The sequence below is a fragment of the Ailuropoda melanoleuca genome, chromosome 6, assembly GCF_002007445.2.
Source record: "Ailuropoda melanoleuca isolate Jingjing chromosome 6, ASM200744v2, whole genome shotgun sequence".
NCBI classification, from domain to species: Eukaryota; Metazoa; Chordata; class Mammalia; order Carnivora; family Ursidae; genus Ailuropoda; species Ailuropoda melanoleuca.
The window spans coordinates 3343897-3351532 of record NC_048223.1 but is presented as its reverse complement, the minus strand read 5'-3'; positions in this window follow the sequence as shown (position 1 = coordinate 3351532).

Below are 7636 nucleotides of genomic sequence, written 5' to 3'. Positions count from 1 at the left end.
CCCAAAGAAACACTTGCCCATCTACAGCATGAGATATATGTAAGAATACTCATAGAAGCAGCCATCGTTATAACTCCAAATTGGAAACAACAATTGGTTGGCAAACTGGGCCCCTACCACAGAAGGCAAGGAGAGACCAAAGGAAGAGGCAGACCACTCCTGATTGGTAGGTGGTAGTTTGAATAAGCAATGGAATTTACTTCCAAGGCTTGTCTTGGGCTACTGCAAGACAAGTAAATCTCTGCACCTTCCTGCCAGATTCTTAAGTGTATATAGAGGCCTTAACTGGGTTTAGTCACATATACCGTCCTGATGGTCTCAATACCTTACTCTCTCAAGGCTGTGTTCTTGGGGCAGTGTCTTGTGGGGAAGGCAAGCAGGATGCACATTCCAAGGATGGGGGAGGGATAAAGAGCTTCTGTCAGGGACTAGCTTGAGGGTCACCCAGAGATTACATCCTTTCGATGACCTCCTTTAACACAACGAAAACGTGCATTCACCAAAAATTTGGTAAATAGTTGCATACTTACATAATTTAATACTACGCATAAAGTGAATAAACTACAGCTATATGGATGAAATATGTGTATTTCTTTTAATCGTGATATTGAATGAAAGAAACAAGCCACAAAAAAATGCTTATATAGGGTGATTCCATTTCTATAAAGTTTGAAATAGGCTAAACCAAAGGCATACATAGATACTAAAACTGTACTTAAAAAAAATACAGCAAATATCAGATTTGTAATTACTTTTAGGGAGAAAAGAAAAATATGTGAATAGGCAGAGACCTACAAGAGGATCCTTAGGTCCTGGCAATATGCTCATTTTTAACTGGTGTGGTGTTTAGACTGGTGCTGCCACTCTAGAGAGGAAGGTGGTGGTATTTGATTATATACTAAAGTACATACTTCAGTGAAATTCTTCCACAGGTCCATAAAGGGACACTCATGACAGTGAAGAGTTGAAAGCAACTCAGGTGTCCATAACTGGGGCAATGGATAAGCAAAATATGATAGATACCCGCTGTGGAATAGAATACAACTGTTAGAAAGAATTTATTAGATGTACACAACATTAACCTGCATAGACAGTGGCAAAAGTGTTTATTTAAAAAAAAAAAAAAAAGAACAGAACAAAGTTCATTCAGTTGTTGGGATCTACTGATACTGCTTTTCTCTTCTCATTGATTTTAGACCTTGGCTCTCTGTCACACTTTCCAGTACTCCTTCTATCTTATATCTTGAAAAATAAAATATACACATAAATGATCCCAACAATGCCATGCTCTTTTACCTTCCTCCAGTGATCTTGTTTCCTATTTGAACCTCAGTCTACCTTTAAAAAAGATGTATCTTCTATGGGTATATCTTAGATATTTTTGTAACTAGTAAATGCAGCCCTTCCATAATATCAATTCATGTATCCTATCCTCTATTTCTGGCTCATTCTCTCTGGGACTTCTGCTGAACAAACTTTTGATGCACCAATGCCTTCAATCTTACCCATCGTTGGCTCCCTTTGATGTCCTCATTCTCTTGTTCACCCAGCCTAAATTCCATGGAGAATTGTTATAATTACATCCCTAAATATATACATTTATTTCATAGTACTCAGTCAAAAAAAAAAAAATCCTGGTTAAGTCCAACTCTTCTACTCTAGGTCTGTGCCTAAACACGTACAAAGCACACAAAACAGTGCTTATTCGTTTCACTTTTATCTTTATGATCTCAAAATCAAGTGGCTCTCAATGCTGCCGGATTATCATTTCATTGACTCTCTTGGATGACTATTTCACACCTTCGCTCAAACAAGCATCAATACCTTCTATCCTACCCTGTTCTCAGCTTATGATTGTGCATCCAACTTCGCTGAGAAAATGGGAGCGGTCAGAAGATGACTTTCAAAAATTCCTACTACCTGTCAACAACACACACATGCACATAATGTGTCTTCCTCCGTGTAGCCATACATGATTTACCCACGCTGCTTCCTGCAAGCAAGCACGCACTGCATCCCAGCCTCTCTTGCAAGCTCAAGGGCACTTAACTAGTAATTTCCTCCTTTCTTTCTCTTATATCAAGTTTTCATTCTTCACATTAGTGTGCAAACTGCCCTGATGACTTCCACATTAAAATTTTTCTTTTCTTGACCCACTCCTCTACCAGCCATAGCTCATTTCTTTGCTCCTTTTCATAGCAAAACTCCTCAAAAAAATTTCTGGATTTGCAGCCTCTGATGTCTTACCTTCTATGTTGTCCCAACCGGCTTCACTCAGGCTTTTGCCTTAACCATTCCACAAATAACTACCTTTGTTAAGGTTAAAGATAATTTCTATATTCTTATATAGAATATAAGAATTAATATTTGGTTTTCCTTTTCTTCTTTTGCTTGACCTCCTGGCAATGCTTGACACCGTTGATCATACTCTCCTCTTTTACACACTTGCCTCAAGAGGCTTTTAGCATTATCTTTTTTTTTTTTTTAACTGATCACTCCTCAGGTCTGTTTTGCTGGTGATACCTCCTGTTTCAAATGTCTATTTTGAAGCACTCCAAATCTGAATCCTTAATCATTTTTTCCCCCATACGTTCACTTCCTTGGTGATCTTGTCTAATCTCAAGGCTTTAAATCTTTTATATATGTTGATTATTCCAAAATATATTTCTAGCTCAGGCTATGCTTCTGAACTGCTTACTTGTAAAACAACATCTCAAACTCAAGTTCAAACTGAACTCCTAATCTGCTTTACTCATCTAGTCCATGATAATCTTACCTCCCTAGTTAGGCCAAATCTTGTGGGTCATTCTTGATTCCTCTCTTTAAATCTCATACCTTCTGTTTCATATAGGAAATCCTTTGACTCTTTCTTCAAAATATGTCAAGAATCCAACCAGTTCTTACCAACACTGCTTCTATCTTAGTCCAGCCATGATAATCTTATGACTGGATTATTGCAGTAGTCTCATAGTTAATTTTCAATGCAACAGCAAGAATGACCCTTTGAAAATATAGGATCAGATCACTCCTCTCCTCAAACCTTGGAATGAGCTAGATCTCTATTGTCACATTTGATCTTCTTCCACTGGCTAGACCATACCTGGGTTTCTTTTACTTTAGTTTTGCTCAGAACATTCCCTCTAACTAGAATATTCTTCTGCAAGATATTTGTAGTTAACACCCTCATCTCATTTACATTTGTGCCTAAATATCACTTTTTAAACAAAGTCTCTACTAATCACCGTATTTAATATTCCTACACAACCACCACCCCCCAGAAGCCCAGCAGTTTCTTTTCCTTTCTTGGCTTGAAAATTATAGATTCTCCTTCTATAAAGCCTAACTTTACATACTGAGCATATGTTTATAATAAAGTGTAAAGATATTTTCTATAGCTGTGTATCTTAATAACATTTGGTCTTAGTTCTATATATAAAATTTTCAATGCTTAGCCCTTTACCGTAGTAGTTTCACCATATCATGATCGGTGGCTACATGTGTCCTCATGTTGTGTTTTTAAAAAGGGCTCATGGGATTGTGTATTATGAATTCATGCATATTTGAAAATTTCTTTCTGTTGTCTTTACACCTGCTTGACAGATTGGCTGGGTATAACATTCATGAATTATGCTTCATTTCCCCTAAGAACCTTATAGACTCTGCTTCTATTGCTTTTTTAATATATATGTGGTTGTCTGAAGACAATAAGCATTCCCTGCTTCGTAAATACCTTGCTTTCCTTGCCTAAGTGACTGCAGAATTCTTTCTTTAGCTTCACAGTTCAAGAAGTTGACTATCACATGTTAGATGGTTGTTTGTTTTGTAACACTGCTTTGGGAAGCACGTAATCTTTTGATCCTTACATTCAAATATTCTTTTATGTAAGGAAAATTTCTTTTAAAAATATATTCTTTTTTCTGTTCCATTAGTTGTGGTCTCCACTTCAGATACAAGAATTCTCCTAGATTTCTTCATTATCACGTGCTCTGTATCTATTACCTTCTTTCTAATTGTTTTAAGCACTTTGTTTTCTCTGAATTCACATTATCTCAAGACTCTGTTATCTTTCCTATTATTCATTTTGCTATGTAGCTTCTTTTAATCTAGTTACCTGAGTTACCTGTTAGTTTCAAATTATTTCTTATTCCCGTAATGCTGTTTTTGCTCCCTCAATTTGGTCCTTAGTTCTGTGTTTTCATTTCATTAAGCTATTTTATCATTGTAAACTTAGTATATTGATATCTTAGATCTCTGTTTTCTTTAAGTTCTTCTTTAGCAAAAGCAGTTAGAGATTTTTCTTGCTTTTCTTAGGTAATTTTTTTTCTTTAAAAGTTGATTTTTTGAAATTTCATTTCTCTTACACCATCATTTCTCCCTCTCTCTCCACTAGTGTAGTCTTTCCTTTCTCCCTTTCCTTCATCTCTCTCTCTCTTTCTCTCCCTGCTTTACTCTTTTTTCCCCCTCTTTCAATAGCCTTTTGCAGTGCTAACATGTTTCTTTCTTTCATCCACCTCTGTCAAGGCTTTCTGTTTCCTTTGATTTTCCTTTCCAACCTGATATGAAATTCACAGAGCTTCAGTTCAACATCTCAGTATTTTATTATCTATTACTTTAATGTAGCACATGACCATGAAAGTCAAGAGAAGAATTCAACCTAGACTTTGTGATGTCTTATTCAGAGGATTTGGTCTCTGTGTTCCTTTTTCCATTTTTGTGAAATATTTTTTATCAAGTCTCAATGCTCTAAGTTGCTGTGTTTCCTGTTTCTGTTCTGTGGTAGATAACCTTCTATCTCAAGTAAAGTGGGATCCTAGAGCCTTCCTTTGCTTCTGAGACTATTAGGCAGGTTAGTTCCTTGGCACTTCCTCAGCAGCCATTGCCATATGCTTGCTCCCCAAGCACTGGGACAGAAACACAGTTGGAAACTTGCTTTTGCCCGCAAGATTGCCAGAATGACTAGGTACTGCCTGTGGGCATTAGAGTTTGAGGGATTGGGGCACTGCATGGTAAAGGTGATTAAGAGACTGCAATTAAGGTGTCTAGACCCATAGCCTTTGGTGCACCCATTTCACTAGGCTTCATTCCCCTCTCCCAGACAATCTGCCTTGCTTTTTAATTCTCTGTGTTTGACTGCTTTGCATCCCGGCTGGACACAGTTCTGGGAAATAGAATTCATTTTATTTTTCCTTTAAACATCCTTCCTGCTGGGGAAATCTAGATGAAGAGTCTTAGATATTTTTCTTGTTTCTTATGAGACTCTGATGTAGTAGGGATGGGCTATGTATCTCGACCTTTGGTTTACACTTTTTCCTACCCTGCCTAAGCAGCTCTTCAATTTGCCCTTCATATTGGGAGAAAATATTTTAAAATCGCGGGATTCAAGGCACAGAAAGAGATCTTAAAATCATGGTTTCCCAACCAGTAACTTAGGTAGTTTTCAATTTCTGTGTTATTTTTGATAGTAAGCACTGGTAGATACTTGGCAAGAAGAAATGCAAGTTGAAAATAAAAATATTATGACTGAGTACATACAACTAGTTACAGAGATATTCTCTGACTTGAAATTTCTTACTGCCCTTATAACTGTATTTCTATTATACTTTTTTTTCCTGCTAAAACCCACAACGCAATGCAGAGATGTCAAAAATATTTATTTCAGTCTTTTGGGTCATTCACAATTTAAGTCAACTAGTAATTTTTATGCTAATTTTTAGAAGTTCTTTACAAACAATTTAACATATTTTGGCCAGTTAATTAGGAGCAGTGATTTTGATTTACAGATTCATGCTGTTATAAATTGAGATATTCTAATTTTTTTTATGAAGGAGCAAAGGGATGTTTCATTAAATTTCAAAGACCTGTCTTGTGTCTGACCATCAGTGTGCTATTATTACACTTAATGTCTTGTTCCTCATGAGGGAAATCATTTTCTTTTTAAATCCCCTGTCACTTTCCAAATCATCATTTTTGAGAATCTACCAATCAAAGGAAATTGTGATTCTTTGAGCCTCTCAGCTGTACTCTTTGTAACCATGGAAACCAAGCCAAACTGTTACCATGGTAACATTCCTGAAGCCATGATTTCTCTCATTATCAGTTTTTCCTAAGATTAGTGAATTCATTGGAAGTTTAACATAAATAATGCTGTATTCGTGTATAATTTAGGGCTTATTTTTAATTCTCTGTCATTTTAAATTATAAATAACTGAATGTATGGTTCATGATGGAAGAACAAGCACACTCAAGTGGTAATATTTTAAGCAATTGATTGAGTGTCTGAAGAGAATTAATTTGACCTTGATGCTGAGAATATTTTCTCTTTAGTGACACATATTTTGTAGCTTAACGTGCATTTTCCCCCCATACAACTTGGCTCTGCAGTATTTATTATATGCCTTGATATTATAAGTGGTATTTTTGGTCCTCAATTTGTATAATCAACCTATGGATAAAACACAGAGGACATGGTTATGGATAAAAAGCAGAAGGTAAATTATAGCTACCTTGGGAACATAAAAGCAATTTTATCTTTATGTATACAATGTGCAGTGAAAGAAAGTGTGATTTGATTAAAGAGCTAATTTGGTATTGTTAGGCATCAATTGCTACTGTTTAAATTGGTAATTCAGGAAATTGTAGCATAAACATATTTCAGAATAATTTTATAAATATTTGCAGTATTTATAATATTTAAATATTTGAATATTTTAAAATATTTTAAGAATATCTTCTGATATGCATCCAAAGGGGGAAAAATTAAATTGTTAAAAAGCCAAGGGGACCAGGATAGGAGGTTAGGATGTAAAACTCATTATTTTAAACTTTTATATGGTTTGATGTTTGTTTTATACACTAACCATTATAAATAAACATCAAATCAAGATTTTTGTTGTTCTTATAGTAGAGTGGTGTTTTTCACAGTAAAAAAAGAATGTCTCAGAATTTTTATTTCTTTCTAAATTCAATACAAACATAAGCATATGTGCTAGATTTTCTAGGAGAGTCCTGTTCCTCATAAATACTCCATTCCAGATTGTCCTTTTGTTTCCTTTTCTCCTATGAGGGAAAAAGAATGTACTTGTGTAATCAGTGGGACTAAGGCCCTGGCTTCAGAACATGAACGTGTGGAAGGGCTAGCATTGGTGTTTTTCACAGTAAAAAAAGAATGTCTCAGAATTTTTATTTCTTTCTAAATTCAATACAAACATAAGCATATGTGCTAGATTTTCTAGGAGAGTCCTGTTCCTCATAAATACTCCATTCCAGATTGTCCTTTTGTTTCCTTTTCTCCTATGAGGGAAAAAGAATGTACTTGTGTAATCAGTGGGACTAAGGCCCTGGCTTCAGAACATGAACGTGTGGAAGGGCTAGCATGTGAACTGCCTCTATGTGATTGAAGGTGGGACCCCTGGGAGTCTGGGTACTAATAGGAAGAGATGACACCTTCAAAATAGAACCAGATCAAGAATCTTACTTATGAAGACTTTATTTTTAAATTTGTGATGTGGGGACCCAAGGTGAATACGCCTCCGTTTACTAGTGAGCCCCCAAGGTCAAGTGTGTGACTTACAGTAGGAACGTAGTAGGAGGAGACAGTCACGTGGGGTTGGTTGCCAGAAAAGGGATGAGACAGGGA